This window comes from Lepus europaeus, chromosome 5 (genome assembly GCF_033115175.1).
Source record: "Lepus europaeus isolate LE1 chromosome 5, mLepTim1.pri, whole genome shotgun sequence".
Lineage (NCBI taxonomy): Eukaryota > Metazoa > Chordata > Mammalia > Lagomorpha > Leporidae > Lepus > Lepus europaeus.
This window is the reverse complement of record NC_084831.1, coordinates 81,399,125-81,422,971: the sequence shown is the minus strand read 5'-3', so window position 1 is coordinate 81,422,971 and position 23,847 is coordinate 81,399,125.

Below are 23,847 nucleotides of genomic sequence, written 5' to 3'. Positions count from 1 at the left end.
CAAAAAATGATCTACATGAAAGCTCTCTGTGTGTGAGATCCTGGTAGAAATAAGGGGCCATCAAAGAAGGAGGTACCTTTCTCTGAAGGGAGGTAACAATTTCCACTCTGATTATGGCCCTGTCTAAATAATGTTAGAGTTTGTGGACTCAAGAGACTTCCATAGCCTTGGCAGCTCATGACAAGAGCCTCGGGTGATCACCAACCTCATAAATAAGAGTGTCAATTATTAAATCAACAACAGGAGTCACTGTGCACTTGCTCCTCACGTAGGACTTCTGTCCTCAATGTGTTTTACTAAGAGAATCAACAGTAAAATTAGTCTTCAAACAGTACTTATACTTTGTGTGTCTGTGTGGGTGCAAACTTTTTAAATCTTTATTTAGTATAGAGTTGATCTTTTGTATATAAAGATAATTAAAAATGAATCTTAATGAAGAATGGGATGGCAGAGGGAGTAGGAGGTGGAATGGTTTGGGGGTGGGGGGGTATGGGGGGAAGAACCACTATAATCCAAAGGTTGTATTTAAGAAATTTATATTTATTAAATAAAAGCTTGCTATAAAAAAGATCAGTGAAATTAAGAGCTATTTTTTTGAAAAAAAATTGAGTCATAAAGACATAGAAAAACTAAACAGACCAATAACCAAGACAGATATTGAATCAGTAATAAAGACCCTCCCAGCAAAGAAAAGCACAGGACTGGATGAATTCAATGCAGAACTCTACAAGACTTTTAAAGAAGAACTAATTCCAAGTATTCTCAAACTATTCAATAAATTGAAAGGGAAAGAATCTGCCCAAATACCTATGAGGCCAGCATCATTTTAATTCTGAAACCAGAAAAAGATACAACAAAGAAGAGAACTATAAACCAACATCACTGATGAACATAGATGCAAAAATCCGTAACAAAATACTAGCTAGTCAGTTCCAACAACAAATCACAAACATCAATCACCCCGACCAAATGAGATTTATCCTTGGTATGCAGGGATGGTTCACCACTCACAAATTAATAAATCTGATGCATTACTTTAACAAATTTAAGAATAGAAACCATATGATAATCTTAATAGATGGAGAGGAAGCATTTGATAAAATATAGAAATAAAAAAGAAACAATATCCTAAGGGAGGTATGAACCTCCTAGGGGAAGGCACTCTGTTGACTTTCATTACTTGGCTGGCCTGGGAGGAGAGCTGGCCAGGTAAAGGCAGGGGGCATCTCTAACAAGAAATTTACAGTTCTGCCTGCAATGTTGCTGACCCTACTTGACCATCCCCTCAGCTGCAGTGGTCACTTTGGAAGTTGGGCTGAGTGAAGGGCTTTTCAGCTTGGAGCCAATAAGATCTGTGGCTCTGACCTGGGCATCCTTCGACTCCAGGGCAGGTCCATTTCCAGTGATCCAACTCTTGGCAGAGCTGCCAGGGCTCTTCACAAGCTGACTTCTGCTGAAGCCCAGGCTTACCACTTTGAAAGCCACTGCAGTGGACTGGCCTGTTGGGTCTCCTTGAGGGCAGATCACTGTACAGATCAGCCATTAATAGGCCTTCCACCCATTGCTCTGATGCCGAGCTTTCTTTTCCTCCTGGTTTGTGTTAAAGCAGACCAGAGGATGCAAGTCAAGAGATAGATAGGTCTGGGCCTCTTAACTTACAAGGCCTAAAGCCCACCAGATTATTATCAAGCCCCTTCTATCAGGTTCTATTTGCCTCTCAATCAGAAAACTTCATTGTAGCTTAGACAGCACCTTTCTTAGCTCCTCTAATAATGACTCTGTCCTTTGTTCTAGGCCCTGTCTAGTGCACTTGGGCCTCATTCCTTTGTAATCATAACCTCTACTCTACCACCAATGGCTCTACTCCCAACATGTGTGTACTGATGGTCCTCTTCCCCACTTAATGCTGTATAATTGTTCAAACCTGGTAAATGCCACTCTTAGGATCATTGGTTACTATTCTCACTCTGTCTTTTATGACCTTGTCTAAATATGATCAGAGTCGGTAAACTTGGAAGGCTTCCATAGCCTTGGCAATTCATGACGACAGCCTAGGATGGTTACTGGCGCCATAAACTAGAGTGTCAATTTGTTGGGTCAACAACCGGAGTCACTGTGCACTTGCTCCTCATGTGGGATCTCTGTCCTTAATGTGCTGTACATTGTGATTTAATGCTATAACTAGTACTCAAACAGTATGTTTCACTTTGTGTTTCTATGTGGGTGCAAACTGTTGAAATCTTTATACTAAATTGATCTTCTGTATATAAAGAGAATTGAAAATGAATCTTGATGCAAATGGAAGGGGAGTGGGGGCGGGAGAGGGGAGGGTTGCGGGTAGGAGGGAATTTATGGGAGGGGGAAGCCATTGTAATCCATAAGCTGTACACTGGAAATTTATATTCATTAAATAAAAGTTAAAAAAAAAAGAAAAAAATACACAAACTCAAAAAAAAAAAAAAGAAACAATAAATGCTAGCAAGGATATGGGGGAAAAGGTACACTGTTGATAGGAATGTATACTGGTATGGTCATTGTGGAATACAGTATGGAGATTCCTTAGAAATTTGAAAATAGATCTACCATATGACCCAGCCATTCCACTCCTGGGAATTTACCCAAAGGAAATTAAATAGTATATGAAAGAGTTTTCTTTACCTCCTCCCCGACGTTCATTGCAGTTCAATTCACAATAGCTAAGATATGGATTCAACCTAGATGTCCATCAACTAATAACTCGATAAAGGAAATCTGGGGTGTGTGTGTGTGGGTGTGAGTGTGTGTCTATATATACATGAAGGGATACTACTCAGCCATGAAAAAGAAAGAAATCCTGAAATGGATGCAACTGGAAAACATTATACTTAGTGAAATAAGTCAGTTCCAAAAAGACAGATACCATATATTTTCCCTGATCTGCAATAACTAATAGCGTTCAAAAAAATCTAATGTACATGATGTGAAATTGACATTTTCCAATTCAATTATTCTTTATAGCCCTTGTCTCTACTGTTAAGGAATAAGTATTTTATTTTCTCTGTTGTGTAGTGGTAAAGCAACCACTTTCAGCTCTGGCATTCCATATGGGCACCAGTTCGAGTCTCAGCTGCTCTACTTCCAATCCAGCTATCTGCTTATATGACTGAGAAAGCAGTCAAAGATGGCCCAAGTGCTTAGTCCCTTGCACCCACATGGGAGACCCAGAGGAAGCTCCTGGCTCTTGGCTTCAGATAGGCCCAACTCCAGCCATTGTGGCCATTTGGGGAGTGAACCAGCAAACGAAAGATCTCTCTCTCTCTCTCTCTCTCTCTCTTTCTCTGTAACTCTACTTTTGAAATAAATGAATTATTCTTTCTTAAAAATTAAAAGAATAGGAAAGGAAGGAAGAAAAAGTGTGGGAGCAGGTAGGACCGAGGGTAGGGTGGGCCATATCACTATGCTTCTAAATCTGTATATATGAAACATTTGAAATGTTTTCATCCTATGCAAATAAAAAATATGTTTAAAAAAGAAACTAAGACTGGATAAGAATGCACATCCACCTAAACTGTGTGCGAGGCTAGAAGCTTCCACAAATTCCTTCCTAATATCACCAACTCTTCTTGAGGAAATCATGTCCTATTGTGTGGGAGTGAGAGAGTGGAATGATCTTTTCGAGACCTGTCTCCAAGCAGTACATGGTTTTCATAGAGCACTTAAAGCATATTTGATGAGTAAATGAAGGATCTAATGGCAAAGTAACATTTTATTTTAAGGAATATCATGCAGAGCCATAATGTTCCAACACTTACTTCTGGGGCCTAAGGAGAGAATTTCTGAAGACAAATAATTGACAATTGCTGGAGAGATGCCCCCAAGTAGGACATATCTCCAAAGTGAGACAGTTTCTATAGGGGACAGAGGAGGAGCAGGTGAAGGGCTCCATGGTGATGAGTAGTTTCAGGGACTTTTTCTTGGATTCTCTTAGTCAGACCATAGAAAAATTGCTTTTTCCATAGCTTAGGATAATGAGTCTTTGCTCAGTGACCAGATTTTTTCTGCTGATTTCATGGTGAATTCCCGTTGATCTTCTCTGAGGAAGTGACTTTTTCCACTTTCTGTCCCTGCCCTTCTGCCCTCAGTTTACTTTCCAACTTTGATCCCAGTTTAGCAAGTGGTAAAGTTTCTCATTACCTGAAGAGTAGGTAATCCTAACAGCCCTGCACACATTCTTGACTTAACTATCTGAAATAGCAAAAAAGCATTTGGAAGGAATGGAGGCCTTGGCTCTCTTTCCACGCTCACCATTGGTACCTATTGCAGTCCTGTGTTTTCTCAGTGTCAGTCTAATTCTCTTTATCAGTATATGCATGTGTATAGCAAGCATCTCTTGCTGCCTTTGGTAATCCCTTGCAGAATTAGTCTACGTGTAACAGCATTGCTTCCAATGCCTCTTTATTGGAGCGGGTCTTTTGGTCTTGCATCTATCTTTCTCTCCAGTACTGTAATTTCAGGTCTTCGGAGTCTCTGAATGAGGATCACTCTATACTCTGCATTCAACTCTTCTTCTGAAGAGCTCGGTTACCAACCCTGTGGCTTGCCAAGACTTTTGATCTTGGTTACCCTCCTGTGCACCTTTTTAACTCCTCTCCAGTACTTGTGTATTTCCTGTAATATGATAGTCATGTGGGAGCACAACCGTAGGGTTGATATGCTCTGATCTTTGGTGTACAAATCATTTGTGAAATCTGCTGCACGGCTTTTTCGCATGCAGTTTTCCATCATTACTTCCTTCCGGTATTTTCCTTCATTTGAATACGTCTCTGCTTGCTTATTGTGCACTTGAATATGTTAGATATTTCAATGGCATCATCTTCTTCAAGCTATCATGGAATGTGATCCTTAAACAGACTTCGGCATACTCTCCAGAAAATGGCACAGAAATAGAGCAATCAAAAATGGTGGAGACTCAATTAACTTCTTGCTGAACTAGGCTAAAGATGAAGGGTATTATTATTATTAAGATATTTTTGACATTTTTATGCAGTGCTTTTATCTCTTTATATCACTAATCTTTGCCTAGACAGCTTCTACTAGCCCTTCAGTTTTCAGCCTCTAAAATGCTTGGCAAATCTTCGAATGCTTCCCAAGCCTTATAGATATTTGGTCCATAGCTATCTTCCCCAATATCTCTGGATTCCACAAGGAGGACAAGGAGTTTGCCTCTCTGGCTAACTGCTGTATCCCAGGTCTAGAATATAGTGGATGTTTAATATCTATTTATTGAAGGGCATTCACATAAGGTTTTCACTGGTCACTGTTCTTCAATTTCCATTTTTCTGTGTTGTTTGTCCTTTGTTCTGGCTACTTTTTTCTTCCCTTTATCCTTCCTAAATAGGATCTAGCACTCAGCCATCTCCACTTCAAACTTGCTTGGTCTTTGATGCTCTTTTTGTTGACTCTCAGTTCCAGAAGCAGCACAATGTTTTTCCTCGCATCATCGTCTGTCCCTCTCCCGCTTTCTGAGCAGTTGCTTTCCATAGTGAAGGTGGAACGGGGCCTTTGGGATCCTGGCTTGAAATGGAGAGTGACATTTTGAGAAAAGCCATTCAAACTTATAGATGGGCTCCTGGGTATTGAAATTGGCCTCTGCCCACTGAACATTTTCTGTCAGTTTCCCTTAGAAGGGGCAAATGATACTGTTCAACCAAGACACCAAGGATAATTCTGCAAGCACGCCAAATTTAAGTTGTAAAAACCACATGATGAAATAAACATAGGAACAGAATAAACAGGAGATAAAAGTAGTGTGCAGTGGGAGGGGATGTGATGATGGTTAAGGAGAAGTAGGAATATGGGGGAATATATTTTTCAGGAATTTTCAAGGTCAAGTCAGTGTCTCATGAAAATCAGTAACAGTATGGTAATAGACAGCTTTTGATTTATAGAGGCCTGAGTTTTATATTAGCTGTGCAACTTCAGGTGAATGACTTAACCTCTCCATACCACTCTTGGTTGCTGTTGCATTTATTTGTTAATTATGTAGCCACACAGGGCCTCTGAAATAACTGAACTCTGTGGTAATTGCACAATCACAATAATAGCACTTGGTGTGGTTTGCTGGAATCATCAGAAAAGCTTTTCTTCCAAAATGTCAGAAGGAAAACAAAGAGGAGGAAGAGAAAAAAGCATTCAGTGAGCTTCCAGTTTCCTCAGCATTGTTCTACATTCCATATTGTCCAGCCCCCACTCTAAGCCAGGAAGCCATGAAGCCAGTAGAATTTCTAGCTCTTGGGGGCCCTATTGCAATGAATGAAGTGAAATGCTTGCAGTCCAGGAGCTGGCTATTGTCCCTGGTTGGTTCAAATGGGTCACAGAAGATCAGTTGGAAACGAAACATGGGCAGCACATAACAAATCTCTCCAAACGGAGTCACGGCAATGAGGAGGTACACATTGGCCAGGCCACGATGAGTCTGCTCTGGGGGCCCTTCCCTGTGCACACGTTGTTATTGATGCTCTCAGTAGAAATCTCAAGGAAAAGGTCTGGCTTGTTCCTGCCATTCCTCTCAGGGGGAGTGGATAAGCCAGGGAGGCCCATTTTCCTAAGGCAGCTTGCCTACAAGCGGCAGCCTGTATCATGACGGTAACATGATAAACATTGATGATTACCAGCCCATATTTGCATCTGAATTCATAGTGTGGAATGCATCCTGTGTAGAAAACCCGAGCACCCTGGTTTATTATTTCTTTGTGCAACATGAAGCAGGGGTCGGAACAAATAACCTTCCCCTAATGTTTAATGTTTAAGCTAGGCCCTTGTTTTTGCTTTGAGACATGTTCAAAATGTTCAAAAGGGCTGCTAAACACTATTTCTTGTTCTTGAAATACAATATTTTGAACTCTATTATTCCACCTTCATCTGCTCCCCATGTAATCTCATAGCATGGGATAATTTAAAAGAAATATTGTTCCTATGTGGCTTTCTTGTTCTAACTTAAAACCAAATTCTGGGCTATTGTAAAGTTTAGAAAAACTACCTCAAAAATCTGAAGACTTAGCTGTATTCACCACACAGATTTTGTAACAGTGCTTCAAATACTAAGCTCTAGGTAGCCCAGCCCATCCATGTCTCTAAACACTGGCTCAACAATTCAGCAGCTGTTTGGAAAGCCCAAGATGAAATACGGCTATATGAAACAATTCTCCCTATTTCTTTCAAACCCTCCAGGCCAGGCCACACTGGCTTGGCTCTGGAAAGCCAGCCTCCCGGAGGTCACAGCAGGCATGGGAAGCCTTCCAAAGGTCTCATCCCCACACAGACAGTGAGTGCGCAGGCTTGCTGGGAATTCTTGGCTTCCCCAGGAAGCAGCTTGGGCTTGCTGTGGAATTTCTGGGGTAGTCCCGAGGGCTTCTAGAAATCTTTTGGTTTGATGCATGGTAAATCTAGACTTTATCGAACTTCTGTAAGTTGGGGTTGCCTTTAGGACTCTGAAGCTTAACCCAGTTCATAACACAGCAGATTACGACAGCAGAGCAATGATCTCTGTCTCTGTCATTTGTTATTACTATCGCCTTAAGAGGAGGGGCTTGTTAAGAGCTCCATTTAAAAAAAATGCCCTTCTTTTTGTCTCTACCTTCTATCATATCTTCAGTATGGATCAGAGGAAACAGTGCCTTTAACAACTAACAATGAAAGTAATATATGCCTGGTGATGTCCCTTATGTGAGGATCAAACAGGGAAAAGGATTACAGGAAGTATGGCTTTGGCCCAAATTGGCATAGGATGAAGTCTCTTTAGGTTGGTCTTGGTTTTTGAGGGTGGGACTCTTTATTCAAACAGAGTAGAAGAAGCTGTCTTTAAAATGCATGGCCAGCCACCAAGGCAAAGCACAAGGGATGCCATTTAAATGGAGATTGTATCTGTAACAGCCAGTAAACTTTTTTTGGAAAGAAGTGTTCATGGAGGACTTCGAAACAACTTTGTATGTAAATGTATACTAAAAATAAGCCATGCATTATGGATGATAGGTACCTGGCTCTGTCTCAAGGATTTTGCAGACTAGTTGGAAAGCAAGTACCTTACCTACAAAACATTTCATCCAAACGTCCATTTCTATTTCCAACCAATGTGTTGTGCTGCAATTTTTTTTCCCTACAAGAGCCTCCAGACTAGCTGTCGGGGTGACAGACACTCTGCCTTATCACTAGCTCCATGTAGACCAACATATGGAAAAGTAAAAAAAGGATCTGCAGCCCAAACAATGTGCTTCTGTTGCTTGTCTCCGAGTGTTCTGTTGGGCTGGTGCTCTAACTGTCCCACTGATGTTTTCTTGTCTTAAAAAAATGATGAAACCAAACATAAATCAGAAAAGTATCCAAGAGGAACAAAAGAAAATGTGGAAAATATCTGTGGTCTCAAGTGATATGTTTTCCCTTGATTTCATTGAAAATATTCACAGATCTAAAATATTTAAAATGTATGGCTCTCCCTTAGAAATCAAATTTTCCATATAGGCAGATTCCTCAGTAAAGAACTGCAGAGGTATCAGCAAGTGACAAGTTAATATGGAACTGACTGTGTTTGAAGATACACTCCGAGCATTGACAGTATTCGTGTTGTTGTCTCTTCTGCGTTTTTATCTCTTTCTGCATATCTGGTCTTGTCTCTGAATTCAACATGCAGGTCAGATCTTCCCTGGCCCTGGACCCAGGCTAGGAACCCCGCAGTTCTGAACTGGAAAGATGTCGCCCACCATCCCAGTTTTATTTCTCCATTCTGTGGTCTGGTCCATGCCCCATGTATTTGACAGAAATGCCAGTGTCCAGGCCAGGCTCCACCTTCAGGTATTTCTTCAGAGAGCTGTGCAGATTTCGAGCTCTGGTGAGCTTATTAATTTGGTCCTGATTCCATCCTGTAAGTGCAGCTGTCTGCTATCTGCCCTGTACTTTTCTAAGCACTGATTAGATGCATGGAGATCCTTTCCCTGGTAGAGAAGTTCTGACCCTGTTCTTTGCACCATTGCTTCAGTGCGTTGGCGCAGGCAAGGGAGACTCTGAGTACAGATGATCAGCTTTTGAGAAATCCAGGGGAGGCCAAGATGACAGCCACTGACACAGGCCACCATGGCAGCAGGGTATTAATTATCTGTAACTACAAGCATTTCCATGTGCACACTTTCCACCTGCTGAGCCGAACTCTGTGATGTTCTGACTTTATCCACTGTAGGAATCTCTAAAAGTCATCATCCTTGTGAACATACTTTGAGCACTTGCATTGTGAGAAACGCTGAGAACCAACGAGAAAAAACGTAGAATCCCAAGTCTCTGGAGACTCACCATCTTGGTAAAAAGGAATTTTTAAAAAATCCTGAAATGACAAAGAGCACTGCACTTAGAGCCTTGTGAATGATGGAAGTAATAAAAGTCCAAGAAATTTTAGAAAAGGGACTGTTTTTCTTTTTGTTTGTTTGTTTGTTTTTGACAGGCAGAGTGGATAGTGAGAGAGAGAGAGAGAGACAGAGAGAAAGGTCTTCCTTTGCCGTTGGTTCACCCTCCAATGGCCACTGCGGCCGGTGCATCTCGCTGATCTGAAGCCAGGAGCCAGGTGCTTCTCCCGGTCTCCCATGGGGTGCAGGGCCCAAGGACTTGGGTCATCCTCCACTGCCTTCCCGGGCCATAGCAGAGAGCTGGCCTGGAAGAGGGGCAACCGGAATAGAATCCGGCGCCCCAACCGGGACTAGAACCCGGTGTGCTGCCGCCACAAGGCGGAGGATTAGCCAAGTGAGCCACGGCACCGGCCAGAAAAGGGACTGTTTTAATGCAGGGTCTACCCAGATTGGAAGGTCTTAAGGGAATGGGCCATACAATCCTTGAGGACAAGGACTTTGGTCCTGTGCAATGGACCCTGGTGGGGCTAGATGTCCACAGGGCAAAAACAACGAGCTTTTGAAGCAGTGAACTGCATGCAAACTGGAGTTGTACGCACTTTTTCATAGAGAAGAAACCAGAATCACAGAGGCAGTCGGCCCTATCTCAATGTGTGTTCAGTGGGGCTGAGGGAGCCATGTCGATGAAGCTGCCGAGGCCCTTGTTTGCACAGGAAAGCCTTGATAGATAAGAAAAAACACTGAGGCTGCAGGCTCCTGCTTTGAACTGTGCAGATGTGAGATGTGCAGAGAATGTTACAAGCCCCCTGCTTTGACACAGATAAGAGAAACAGAGAGAAGATAGAGCCTTGGGTCGGAAGGCTGAGAGCTTGGAGAAAGGCGATGCTCATGCATTTCAACCAGCAGAGTTTCCAGAAACAGGCTGTGGAAAGAAAGAGTGGGGCAGAGGAGGAATATTAGGGAGAAGTCCTTTCTAGAAGTGGGAGAGATATAAACTGGTACAGAGAAAGCTAGGAACCTTGAGAATCAACTGGCCTCCTAGGAGAATCAGGCTTGCCTGGAGACCCCTTACCCAGAAAGAGAATGCAAGCTATGAACTTCTTGAACTACCTTCTAGGTCTCCATCTCTACCCACCCTGGCTGCAGCCTAATAAACTCATAAGCCCACAGTGCTCAGTTGACCTCTCGGTTCTTAATAAAATCTGATTGCAGTAAAATTGAATTGCTAATCCCCCAGAAATTGACCTAAGGTTGACTCTATCCCTTCAGGTTGTACAAAAGGATCAGTGTCCCCAGAGCCACACATATTTCCAGGTGAATTCAGGGGCCAGGGTTATGTTAGTGCTTTGTGTCAATTTGGAGAAGCTGACGCATTCTGGGAGCTAGAAATTCTTCAAGCATTAAGTTTGTCTTGTTCTAGCCCAGGCATGATAGTGGAGACTTCAGTAAATTTTTAACTTGTCATTAAAAATGCCTTTCATATCAGAATTTTCAAGGGCACTGACAGCTGAACAAAAAGAAAAGGCAAGCACACGAATTATTAAAATAAGCAATCATACATTTTGAATACAAAAGGGAAATGCACCTTAGTTCAGGGTGTTCCGGGAAATAAAGAAGTGCCTTTTTGCTGATAGACTGCTATTATGGACACCTTTCAACTTATCGGCCGGGAGACTATTGCTTTGCCACCCTTCTTATAAATAGGCAGAATGATTGAGTTTGGCAAATGCAAAACTTAACAATGTGTTTTCAATTGCAGATCATGGCACTTTCATCCCCAAATTTAAGGAAGATAACTTTTAATTACAGTAATAAGAACCACATGGGCAATGATTGATGGGAACCTGATGTGTGCTATTCCTTTATTAATCTTTTTAATTAGAAGCGAAGGAATGTTTTATCTGCCAGGAAGGAGATGAGCTGGGTGCTGAAGCTCTGCCTCACTTAGGGGGCTGCAGAGCCTGATTGCTCACCAGAGTCCCTGTCCCCCTGGGGCCGCGAGGTGAGGAGGCCAGAATGAGGAACACTTGTTTCCACCTGGGAATGGCATTTCTAATATCTCTGGCTGCAAATCACCTGCACGAACTGCCAATTTTGCCCCTTCCTGTTGGATGGCTTTTTGCTGGCCTTGTTCAAGCTGGGGAACGAAGGAGGGGATTGCATTGGTTGCTACACCCGGGTTTGGAGTTCCCCTGTGCAGTGAAAGTGAGGATGAAGAAATGACATGGCAGATGTCAGGGAAGGTGGAAAGGCAGCCCAGTGTAGGAGGGAAGCATGTTAGGAAGTGCGCTTCAGCCACAGAAACAAAAATAACGAGAGCAGCAATAACTGGAATTGCTGACTTATGACAAAGCCAAAGTTGACAAGATAGAAAAACAGGGGTGGGAAGAATGAGGAATCCAAGTGAATAATCAACAGTGGGAAGCATGATGTAGCATGCCCTGGGCCTTTTAAGGTTGATAACATTGAATGCTTTGGGTTTATATTCAGGCAACAAAGTTTTATCAGGTATGGTGGTGGCCCCTGGGGCATTAGTTATTGGAAAGACAACTTGGAAGAGCCACCATCTGGAGAATGATAGAGGCACATGTGTGCATACAGAACCACAATGAAGGAACCAGCTAACTGCCTTGTGGTGATGGTCAGGGTGGGCAGTCGATGAGCCGCTTCTTGGAGCTTAGAAATGCTGTGCTGTGAGCAGCAGTCCCTGTGGAGAAAACAGCACCCATGAGTGGGTAGCCCTCGACTGCGCTAACGGTGCACCACCAGACTTGGGAGGCAGGCAGACACCAAGTCAAGGAGGAACTTCACTGTGTGGCTGATGGGAATCCGGAAGGAGCTAAGTGGGCAGGCCCTGGAGCCCAGGATCAGGAGCACAGCACTGTGTCAGGGAGGCTCTGGATGATCGATCATCCCTTAGGAGGCACCCACATGGCAACAGCATAAATGGCTCAGCCTACGTCCTAACTGGAAGTCTCTGCTATCCTCCATAAAGTAGGGAAAATATTTCCCGGAGGGTTTCAGTGTAGACAAGATGGTGAGGTATGGAAGTCTGGCATGTTGTACATAGATGCTCAATAAACATGACTGCCAGTTGCTATACGATTCTTGGTTCAATAGAGATTTGTTGCAGAAATCTTCAGTTCTATAAATGCGTATTTCTTTTTTCTCATGCCAAGGTGCTAGTCCCATTCAGCAGGAGTCTGAAAGGGAAATGTGATAGGAGTTCATTTCCGAATTTTCCAGTGAATTTATGCAGTACCCAAACTGCTAAGTCTTTCATCACCCACTTATTAAATGCATTGCAGTAAAAAATAGATCAGACCAACAGATATCTTAAAAGAAAATGAAGACTCTGGGAAAGAGGTGAGTTGTTAAGAGCTGTACAGGGATCAACACTGTGGCAGAGTGGGTAAAGCTGCCGCCTGCAGTGCCAGCATCCCAAACGGGCACTGGTTCTAGTCCCAGCTGCTCCACTTCTGATCCAGCTCTCTGCTATGGCCTGGGAAAGCAGTAGAAGATGACCCAAGTCCTTGGGCCCCTGCACCCATGTGGGAGACCTGGAAGAAACTCTTGGCTCCTGGCTTCGGATGCGCACAAGCTCCAGCTGTTGTGGCCATCTGGGGAGTGAACCAGCGAATGGATGACCTTTCTCTCTCTCTCTGTCTCTCTCTGCCTCTCTGTAACTCTGCCTTTAAAATACATAAATAAATCTTTAAAAAAAGAGCTGTACAGACAGAAGAGTCTTTATAATAGGCTGGATGATGACATCTGTTCAGATCGGCAAGACTGCTTCTTCCTCTCCAAACCTAGCTTGGAATGGTCTAGATTAATCTTTCCTTACACAGAAGAGCCACGTAGTACAAAGCAGAGATAGTAAGAAAAGCAAGGCATAGTGGGTTTTCTGAAGCTAAAGATGAGATCAGGCCAGGTCAGACCAAGGAATGGCTGGGAAGTGCCAGGGAGAGAATAAAAATTACCCACATGCTGCACGGAAGGCTTCAGGGACACAGGGACGGGCCCCCACCCATGAATGGAGGGAAGGACCAGCGATAGAAGCTGTGCTACGAATTACAGCTTTATCAGTGCACACATGTTTCCTGGTTGTGTTTCTCTAGTCTCTTGCCCTAAAATTGTGGGGTGTTTTAGTCGTTTTATGGTCCAGTTCTTGTCCTTGAACTTTGATCAGATGGGATACAGAGCTAAAACATAAATTTTGTCTTTTCGTTTTTGAAAAATTAAAAAGCTTTTAAGTCAGTGCTCCTGAACATGACCCGCCCTTGGGTCTTTTTGTATTTGGCGTGCAGCTCTGGGGATGTGTGGGGGAGAGGACTCACCCAGGGTATGTTCCAAGCCCTTCAAATACATTATCGCCCACAGCAAATGTCAAGCTTTCTTGGCTCCCTTCATGTATATAATGACCTGGAGGAGTCAAACTGGAGCTCCGAAGAGAAAGAAATGCAGGAAGAGAAAAGCCAGCACGGGCCACCCCGCAGGGAAAGGGACCTGTAATTAAGTAATCTTTTTTCCCCGATAACACACGATCCCTTCCTTCCTTGGCCACTGTTGTCGTTAGTGGGATTTGTTGTCAGAGCCCTTCCAGGAGAAGCAAGTTTCCTTTTTCTGTTATGTCAAAGAGACAGACAGGTGTTGCTTTGCTCAAATTAAGAAACACAGAATGAGGGCTTGGTCCAGTGTCAAATACTGCCTCCCAAGGGGTCAGCACAGTCATTTGTAAGAAGGGTTCTTATAAACTACACAGTGACTCACATTTGGGAAAGCAGTTGCCAGCTCACTTGTGTCTTAGGACACCTGATGCTCCCTCCCTCTACTCCCTTATCAACCTCCTCTGCTACTTTCTCACTGCTTCTTAATTGAGAAGACCAAACTCTGTTTCCACAAAGGAAGGAAGGAAGGAAGGAAGGAAGGAAGGAAGGAAGGAAGGAAGGAAGGAAGGAAGGAAGGAAGGAAGATATATCACTTGCTGGCTTTCAGGGGGGTGTTCATATGCATAATGAGTAGTGAAGATGCCAAGATGATGTGCAACAAAACTTGATTCAACCCAGTTTCTCACAAATAACTGAATAAGCACCAGTTTTGTGGGTCCTAGGATGGGAACCACTGGTTAGGTATTTAGATAATTTTCTTTGTCTTCATGCTTCAACAAGAAAACATGGTGAAAGAGATGATCTGGAGGTTTCTAAGGGGTTCTGACACCAAAACCCCATCATGTAGGATGCCATCTGCTCCATCTGTGGTCAGGCTAGTCCTAGCTGGTTACGCATGACACCTGTGCGCATACCTGTGACAGATGCACTTCTCAGTTGCTCTCCTCTGCATCTCTAACTTTTGCTTTTGCGTTTCTTCCACTGACTCACTCCACCCCACCCCCATTCTTCACCAGGTGTTGAGTATTTTCTTATTTGTCTGAGGTTTAGGCTTTAACTCTGGACCATTTAGATTCTTTTGAGTTCTAGCCAGCATAGAACTGCTCCAAGACTAACTTCATCTCTTAAAGATTACTGACTTGATGGAAATTTGGAAGCCTAAAAGGAACTGTGGAAAATGTTTTGACTTGTGTTTTTCCAACTATTTTAGTTCTGCCAACTGAAGATCAGTGGGAAAGAAGATAAAAGCAAAGCCCTGGTTAATTTAATCCCATCTAACTCATCTGTCCCAGGATCTTATTAATTATTAAGTCATGTTATTCAACAAACTTATTGAGCACTTACAATAAGCTAAGTAATATGCTGTGAGTTAGGTATACAAAACTTGATAAGACATAGTCCCTGGTAGGTCAGTAGATTTTGGCTGAGGGTTTTGAGACTGTATTTTAGTAAGTCTATCAGGGAACACCAAAGTGGATTTATCAAACTCTGGTTAGCCATTATTCAGTTTTTTTAAGCTGAAAATTTATTTTCAAATTACACAAATGAAAGCGGAGAATATTAAATATTTACTAAGTTCAATGTCTAATGCTGCCTGCAAAGTGTACACCTTGAGTCTAATTAGTGAAGGTTTTGGTAAACAGAGCATATGTTAACAGCACCTCAATTGATATTAATGTCCCCAAATGAATCATCTGTTAGTGATAAGAATTGTACAGTTTAGCTTTCCTGCGGTCACCGATCTCTTTCTCTATATGTTACCCATAAGTACCCTGTTGGTTTTCCAAAATTAAAAATAAGTGGTGAAAACCCAAATGCTGCAGCAGGGAGGAAGGGTAATATTCTCATGCACCTCCTGAGCGTCAGTGAGGGCAGAAGATCTGAGCAGTTTATGTAACTCTGCTCATGAGGAGAAGCAGCTTTCGCCTTTCAGTTCTGGCACTGGTTTCTAATGTTCATTCCTCTTGCCTGTAATTAGAGTGTTGATTTAAGTTCTGACCAAGTACTTAAAAAGGTACAGGACACTCTGGACCCGCTGAGGGAAAAATAGAAGGCTCTGCTCTTTTCAACGAGTGTCTCTTGGACTGGACATGGAGAACCCCAGGACAGAATTATAAGCATGCCCCAAGCAAAACATAGTCTATATTTTGAGATCTTGGAACAGCTGTTTGGCAGGGACTTCAGTTCAACCCAATAACCTGCTCAAATAAAAATATAATAGGAGTGGTTTGTGCATGGGATATTGTATTTGAAGTGTTACCATAGAAATCTATAATCACACAAGGATATCTGATTATATAAGAGAGCTTTGATATGTAAAGACATAACAAAATTATAACGAGGGATATGAGTAAATGACCCAAAGGGTCATCTGATTTGTAGGGCCAATAGTCAGCCGTACCCATCAGTTTGTTTCCATTGTTTGTTCCTGACTAACATCATTGTGATTAATTGAATGTCCATTCTGATCACTTTGAGAAACTCACTGGGCTTCATTTTCGTACCATCTCTGTGATTTGTGATTTTTGTGAAGATGTGCTCTTACACTCTTGAATCCCACTTATTATGAATGAATAGGCTCAGCTGGAGCACTCTCCTCCAGGGTCTGAGGGGGGTTCATGTATTTTTCAACCAGACTTCTCAAAACAATATTTTATTGATGTCCACAAAAATAAAAATTTTCAAAGGCTTGAGACATATTTCTCAAGAATGCGAAGAATATGCTAAACTGCAGTTTAAATAAGGCAAACACAACTTGCTTACAGGTTTAAAACCTGAGTACATCATGGTTATCCTCCAAGGTCTCCACACCACACTGGTTTACAAGAAGTCTCAGCTGAACTCACCCCTCTTTATTTCAAACTGTGATTCCAACAACTTCAGGGGCTAACGCTGGGGAAAGATGATTTATAAGAAAGACATGATCCTTGCTGTCGCAGAGTTTTTCATTCTAATATTTTGAATCACAATGCAGTAACTCAATTGATAAAATATTTCTGTCACCCCCAGAAGTGCCAGAGGACTAGCCCCGCTTTGCTAGTTGCTGCTGGTAGGATGCTTTACTTCTGTTACTACCTACTGGTATATATTTATAAGGGACTATGTTACAAGTAGTATGTTAAGCATTTCATGTGCACTCTTCTACATAATCTACTCAATACACTGTGAAAGAGGCAGTTATCAAACCTATTTTGAATATTGGGAAATTTAATCTCATGCAACCTATTTAACTTTTCAAGGCTATAATTTTTTTTAACTTTTATTTAATAAATATAAATTTCCAAAGTACAGCTTTTGGATTATAGCGCCCCCCCCCATAACCACCCTCCCATCTGCAACCATCCCATCTCCCGCTCCCTCTCCCATGCCATTCGCATCAAGATTCAGAAAATGATCTAAATTGATCTTCTGTATATAAAGATAACTGAAAATGAATCTTGATGCGAATGGCATGGGAGAGGGAGCGGGAGATGGGAGAGTTGCGGGTGGGAGGGAAGTTATTGGGGGAAAAAGCCATTGTAATCCATATGCTGTACTTTGGAAATTTATATTTTCAAATAAAAGTTTTAAAAAATTCATTTTCAATTATCTTTATATACATAAGATCAACTTAGTATATATTAAGTAAAGATTTCAACAGTTTGTACCCACACAGAAGCACAAAGTATAAAGTACTGTTTGAGTACTAGTTATACCATTAATTCACATAGTACAACACATTAAGGACAGAGATCCTACATGGGGAGTAAGTGCACAGTGACTCCTGTTGTTGATTTCACAATTGACACTCTTATTTATGACGTCAGTAATCACCTGAGGCTCTTGTCATGAGCTGCCAAGGCTATGGAAGCCTTTTGAGTTCACCAACTTCAATCTTATTTAGACAAGGCCATAGTCAAAGTGGAAGTTCTCTCCTCCCTTCAGAGAAAGTTACCTCTTTCTTTGATGGCCCATTCTTTCGGCTGGGATCTCACTCACAGAGATCTTTCATTTAGGTCATTTTTTTGCAAGGCTATAAAATTAATAACAATAAACCCTCTATTAAAATTCAGGAAAGCTTACCACAAATCTGTGAAGATATAATTATTATCCAACGTGAGTCAACTTGAAGTTTAAATACTGAGAAATTAAGCTTAGTTTCTATCATGTTATATTATTATTAGTGTTGTGAGGCAGGGCTAAAGTCTCTGGCTTTCCCAGTTAGAAAGATCCTTGAGCTCTCAAAAAGGAACCAAGAAAAGGTTTCTTTGGCAAGATCTCTGACTGATGGTCATTCAGCTTAAGGCTGATAATGAGGTTCTTGACCTTTTGTGAGCCAACCTTTTTACTCACAATGTTTGGGCAGAGTGCTTTTCTTCTTGGAACATGAAAACATTCTTTCTGGTAACTTTTGCTCACTGGGCTACTTCTCTCATCTACGATGGTCTAGGGTAACTCAGTTTTGCTAGCTCTCCTTCTATGTCTGTCTCTCTGGATTTTACCTGTTTATGTATGGCCATATTTTCCCCCAGAGATGTGAGTTACCATATGTGTATAATATTGGTTTTCCTTTCTGATTAAAATATAGCAAATTTCTAAAAGTGGGGAGTTTTATCATAAACCAATGTATCCCTATATTTTCATGATACTGGTCTTCTCTGAACATTTTTTGCCCATTTCTACATAGCATCAACTAACCTGATAGCCACTGCTCTATTAGATAGGACAGTCTTTCAACTTTGGGACCTGTAGGTGACTCATTATCCTGCTTACACTTTTAATATTTTTAAGTTGAAAATATTTTGGACTTGTTTCTCTGTCAAGGGAATAAAAAAAAAAAAAGACTGAGAAATCTGAATTTAAAAAAAAATAGAAGAATAATTCATTTATGAGTGTCTTAGTCCATTTTCCATAACCATAGCAGAATACCCAGAATGGATAAGGTACAAATAAAAGAAGTTTATTTGGCTCCTGATTCTGGTGGCTGAGAAGTGCAAACAGCATGGTGCCAGTACTGGTGAGGGCCTCCTGGCTGCATCAGAACCCAGCACAGGTGTCAAGGGGAAGTGGGTCTGTGCAAAGAGAGAAAGATCACGTGGTGAAAGAGGAAGCAAGAGAGCAAGAAGGAGCCAGTCTCACCTTTTACAACATCCCACTCTCAGGGGTACTAATCCACTCCTATGAGAACTGACCTGCTTTGAGACACAAGCAGAAGCCCTTCTCAAAAACCACTGAGGCTCAATCATCTCCCACAAGGCGCCACCTCTTAAAGATCCTACTACTTCTCAATACCATTACATGAGAACCAAGCTTCCAGCACATGAGCCTTTGGGAGACAAACCATATCCAACCTATTGCAAGAGTTGAAAGGTATCACTTACTACGCATCTACTTTGCTCACAATCACTACTCACTTAACTCCTAAGAGCTTTTGAGTTCATGACTTGAGTTTTCATTTTATTTCCCTGTCACATATTTGCCAAACTCCTACCATTGCTATCACCCTCTCAGAAGTACATTAGTCTATTTCTCATAGTGCCCATTTCACTTCAACAGGTTACCCCTTTGGTGCTCAGCTAGTTGTCGCTGATCAGGGAAAACAAATGATATTTGTCTCTTTGGGACTGGCTTAATTCACTCAGCTTGATGTTTTCCAGATTGCTCCATCTTGTTGCAAATGACCAGATTTCATTGTTTTTGAAGTGAAATGGGCACTATGAGAAACAGTGACTTGATTAGCTCTTGTCCTGACTGTTGATGTACAATGTAATACTTTATCCTTTTTAGTATTTTTTTTTCTTCTAGTACTAGTGGTTGAACCCTATAATTAACACACAATTATTCTTAGGTGTTTAAATTTTAACTGAAAAGTGATCCCTGTTAAATATAAGAGTGGGAAAAAGAGAGGGAGGCGATGTACAATTTGGGGCATGCTCAATCGGACTTGCCCCAAATGGTGGAGTTAGAAACGTGCCAGGGGGGCCGGCGCCGCGGCTCACTAAGCTAATCCTCCGCCTTGTGGCGCTGGCACACTGGGTTCTAGTCCCGGTCGGGGCACTGATCCTGTCCCGGTTGCCCCTCTTCCAGGCCAGCTCTCTGCTGTGGCCAGGGAGTGCAGTGGAGGATGGCCCAAGTGCTTGGGCCCTGCACCCCATGGGAGACCAGGAGAAGCACCTGGCTCCGGCCATCGGATCAGCGCGGTGCGCTGGCCGCAGCGCGCCAACCGTGGAGGCCATTGGAGGGTGAACCAACGGCAAAAGGAAGACCTTTCTCTCTGTCTCTCTCTCACTGTCCACTCTGCCTGTCAAAAAATAAATAAATAAATAAAATAAAAAAAGAAAAGAAAAGAAACGTGCCAGGGGATTCCAATACAATCCCATCAAGGTGGCATGTACCAATGCCATCTCACTAGTCCAAGTGATCTTCTTCAGTTCACAATTGATCACACTGATAGGTCTAAGAGTCAAAGGGATCACACAAACAAGACTAGTGTCTGCTAATACTAACTGATAGAACCAAAAAGGGAAAAAATGATCCAACATGGGAAGTGGGAGACACAGCAGACTCACAGAATGGCAGATGTCCTAAATAACACTCTGGCCTCAGAATCAACCCTTAAGGCATTCGGATCTGGCTGCAGAGCCCATGAGAGTATTTTAGGCATGGAAAGCCAAGACACTCTGGAAAAAAAAAAAAAAAAAAGACCTAAATGAAAGATCTCTGTGAGTGAGATTCCAGTGGAAAGAACGGGGCCATCAAAGAAGGAGGTACCTTTCTCTGAAGGGAGGAGAGAACTTCCACTTTGACTATGACCCTATTGGAATAAGAACAAAGTCGGTGAACCCTAAAGGCTTCCATCGCCTCGGCAACTCATGACTAGAGCCGAAGGAGATTACTGACGCCATAAACAAGAGTGTCAAATTGTTAAATCAACAACAGGAGTCACTGTGTACTTACATCTTATGTGGGATCTGTCCTTAATGTGTTGTCCAATGTGAAGTAATGCTATAACTAGTACTGAAACAGTATTTTTACACCTTGTGTTTCTGTGTGGGTGCAAACTGATGAGATCTTTACTAATTATATACTGAATTGATCTTCTGTATATAAAGATAACTGAAAATGAATCTTGATGTGAATGGAAGGGGAGAGGGAGTGGGAAAGGGGAGGGTTGCGGGTGGGAGGGAAGTTATGGGAGGGGGGAAGCCATTGTAACACATAAGCTGTACTTTGGAAATTTGTATTCATTAAATAAAAGTTTAATAAATGAAAAAAAAGAAAATGAAAAAAATAACTTGGTTTTAAATTGGAAATTGCATAGAAAATTAATCAATTTTTTAAAAAAATCATGTAGGATCTCTGTCCTTAATGTGCTGTACATTGTGATTTAATGCTATAACTAGTACTCCAACAGTATTTCTCTCTTGGTGTTGCTATGTGAGGGCAAACTGTTGAAATCTTTACTTAATATATACTAAACTGATCTTCTGTATATAAAAGAATTGAAAATGAATCTTGATGTGAATGGAAGCTGAGAGGGAGCGGGAAAGGGGAGGGTTGCTGGTGGCGGGGAGAGCCATTGTAATCCATAAGCTATACTTTGGAAATTTATATTCATTAAATAAAAGTTCAAAAAAAATAGGAGCAGAAAATAAATAAATAAATAATGGATTAAAAAAAAAGAAGTACATTAGTCTGTTCAGGTGCATCTCCATATATGTTTCAAGCAGCACAGAATGCATAGGTCTTTGACCTAGAATGTAAATTTGTAGTTTGAACTTCTAATTGTATTTCTCTGATGTTCACCAATCAAAATCTTTTTGTCTACTCATCTACCATTTGTTAAATAAACATCAGGACAAAAAGTGACATTCATTCAGGTAATAGTTTTCAAAGCTTGCAGAAAAATGAAAGGGTGGTAAAGCAAGATGGAACAAGGAAAAGCCAGGTCAGGGTCAGTTCTTAGAACACAAAATGTGGAATTTTTCTGCCTGGCAACCTGAGATCCTATCCTAGGTATCAACCAAATTGGAGTCTCAACAGAGCATCTTCAGCACCGTATTTTTAGAAATTAAAAAAAAGTGGTCTTAAATAACTATAACTGGGCAAGAGCTCATCTTTATAGCCCATTATATTGATAGAAAGAGCACATAATGACCCCTCATTAAAATCTAAAGCCTCCACTTATTTTATTATTGTTATTTAATATCTATTGAGTTCTAGCCTTAATTATACCCAGTTGGTCTATGGATGTAAATGTCTTAGTTGGTGTGGAATTTAATTTAGGCTTTTTTTCTGATCTAATTTCAAAAATCCCTTTTAAGTTTGGTAAATCTTTACCTCCCCCAAACACACACACACACACACACGCTCACTCACACACATCCCTACCAGAGACACACAAATCTGCTACTGCCACTTTCCTTGGTATAGGAAGCCTTATTTCCTATAGCAGAAAGAAAGGAGGAAACCTGCTGAAGAAACAAAAGGAAATAAGACTTCATTATAATCAGCTATTGGAATGGGATTCTCTTAGCTGTTTGTATATCTATTATACATAAAGAATTCGACTGTAACTGGAGTAAGTCAATTTTTGTTCTCTCATTCCTTGAACTCTAGTTCTAATTGATCAGTGACTACCTAACATTTTATAGGGAAAAGAGGCCAAGATGGGAGTCTTCACACTGAGCAAGTTGATCAGGTCACCCACAGCAACCCATCGCTTTCTGGTGGTTAAGGAAAAGCCTATCTCAGCCTGAGACATTTGCTTCAGAAGCAAAAGGTGGATTTCCATGCTTGTAAGAGGGTCAAATATTACCATGACTACTTAGGGTGTAATTATGGAGGAGAGCTTTGAAGCAAGGCATCTCTACAATGCGTAGGCACAGTGAGTTGTGATCCTACTTTTTGTGGAGCACTGAAACTCTTCAGGCCATACATTCAATTGTTCACACAAACTTGCTGGTTGTACTAAGCATTCGAGAAAGGACAAAGAAGGCGATGTCACCTGTTATCACAAAGCTCCCGGACTAGAAGTCTCAGGATGGTCATATTCAGAGGGGATGTTCAAAATTTTTAGCAGCAGTGGAGATGTTGCTTGGGCAGTGCAGACACTTGGCAAATAAGAATGGACTCGCAATGGTGGACCATACTTGGGCACAAAGGCTGGATGACCAATCTAGTTCTGTTCCCCAAATGATGATTCATTTACTATTAAAGGTTTCTAGTCTATTTTCTTGGAATGTTACACAAAATCACAAAAGAATAAGGTGGGAATGCAACCTAAATGAAATGCAATGGTGTTCCCTCCTTTCACTTTCCATTCAGTTCCGGTAGGCTAGCTCCTCTTCTCTTCCTAACAAAGCCTGGTCATCTCTCTTAAAAAGTCATCCTCAACTATCACCAGCAGATTTCATAGAGTTCCTGTGGAGTGCACAGTTGGCTCAGGTCTGTCAATAGATTCTTTTTTCAATGACAAAGACAATTTTAGGTTTGAAAGGCCTTCTAGACACACACACACACACATGCATACACTACATACAAACATTTGTTTACTCTTTATCACTCTTTCCCTTCTGCTCTCCTGTCTCTCCTTTTCTCATCAATAAAATATGGGTGAAGATACTAAGAAGGAACTCTGGGACAAGACACAGGTGTGACTGGACAGAGGGTTGTATCTTGTGGCTTTGGTGCAAATGACCCCTTTGCGCATTATCAGCAATTGATTGGGAGGCTGTAGGTGGCCAGAGGAAAATATAGGGGCATCAATATCTGCCCCTATAGATCACTACTCTTCTGTGAAATGATGTTCTCTAAAAGTAGCAATAAATAGGAGTATCTCAGAATTGTACATTATTAATAATGTTATTTTCATAATAATAATGATTAATAATCAGTTACTATAATTGGATCACACATGACTTCCAAGAGCATTTTAAAGTTATTTGTTGAAGTGACTCATAAGGCACTAAAATTATATTGTACAATATTTAAAACTATAACAGGTTAGGCCAGCGCAGCAACTCACTTGGCTAATCTTCTGCCTGCGGTGCCTGCACCCCTGGTTCTAGTCCCGGATGGGGCGCTAGTTCTGTCCCTGTTGCTCCTCTTCC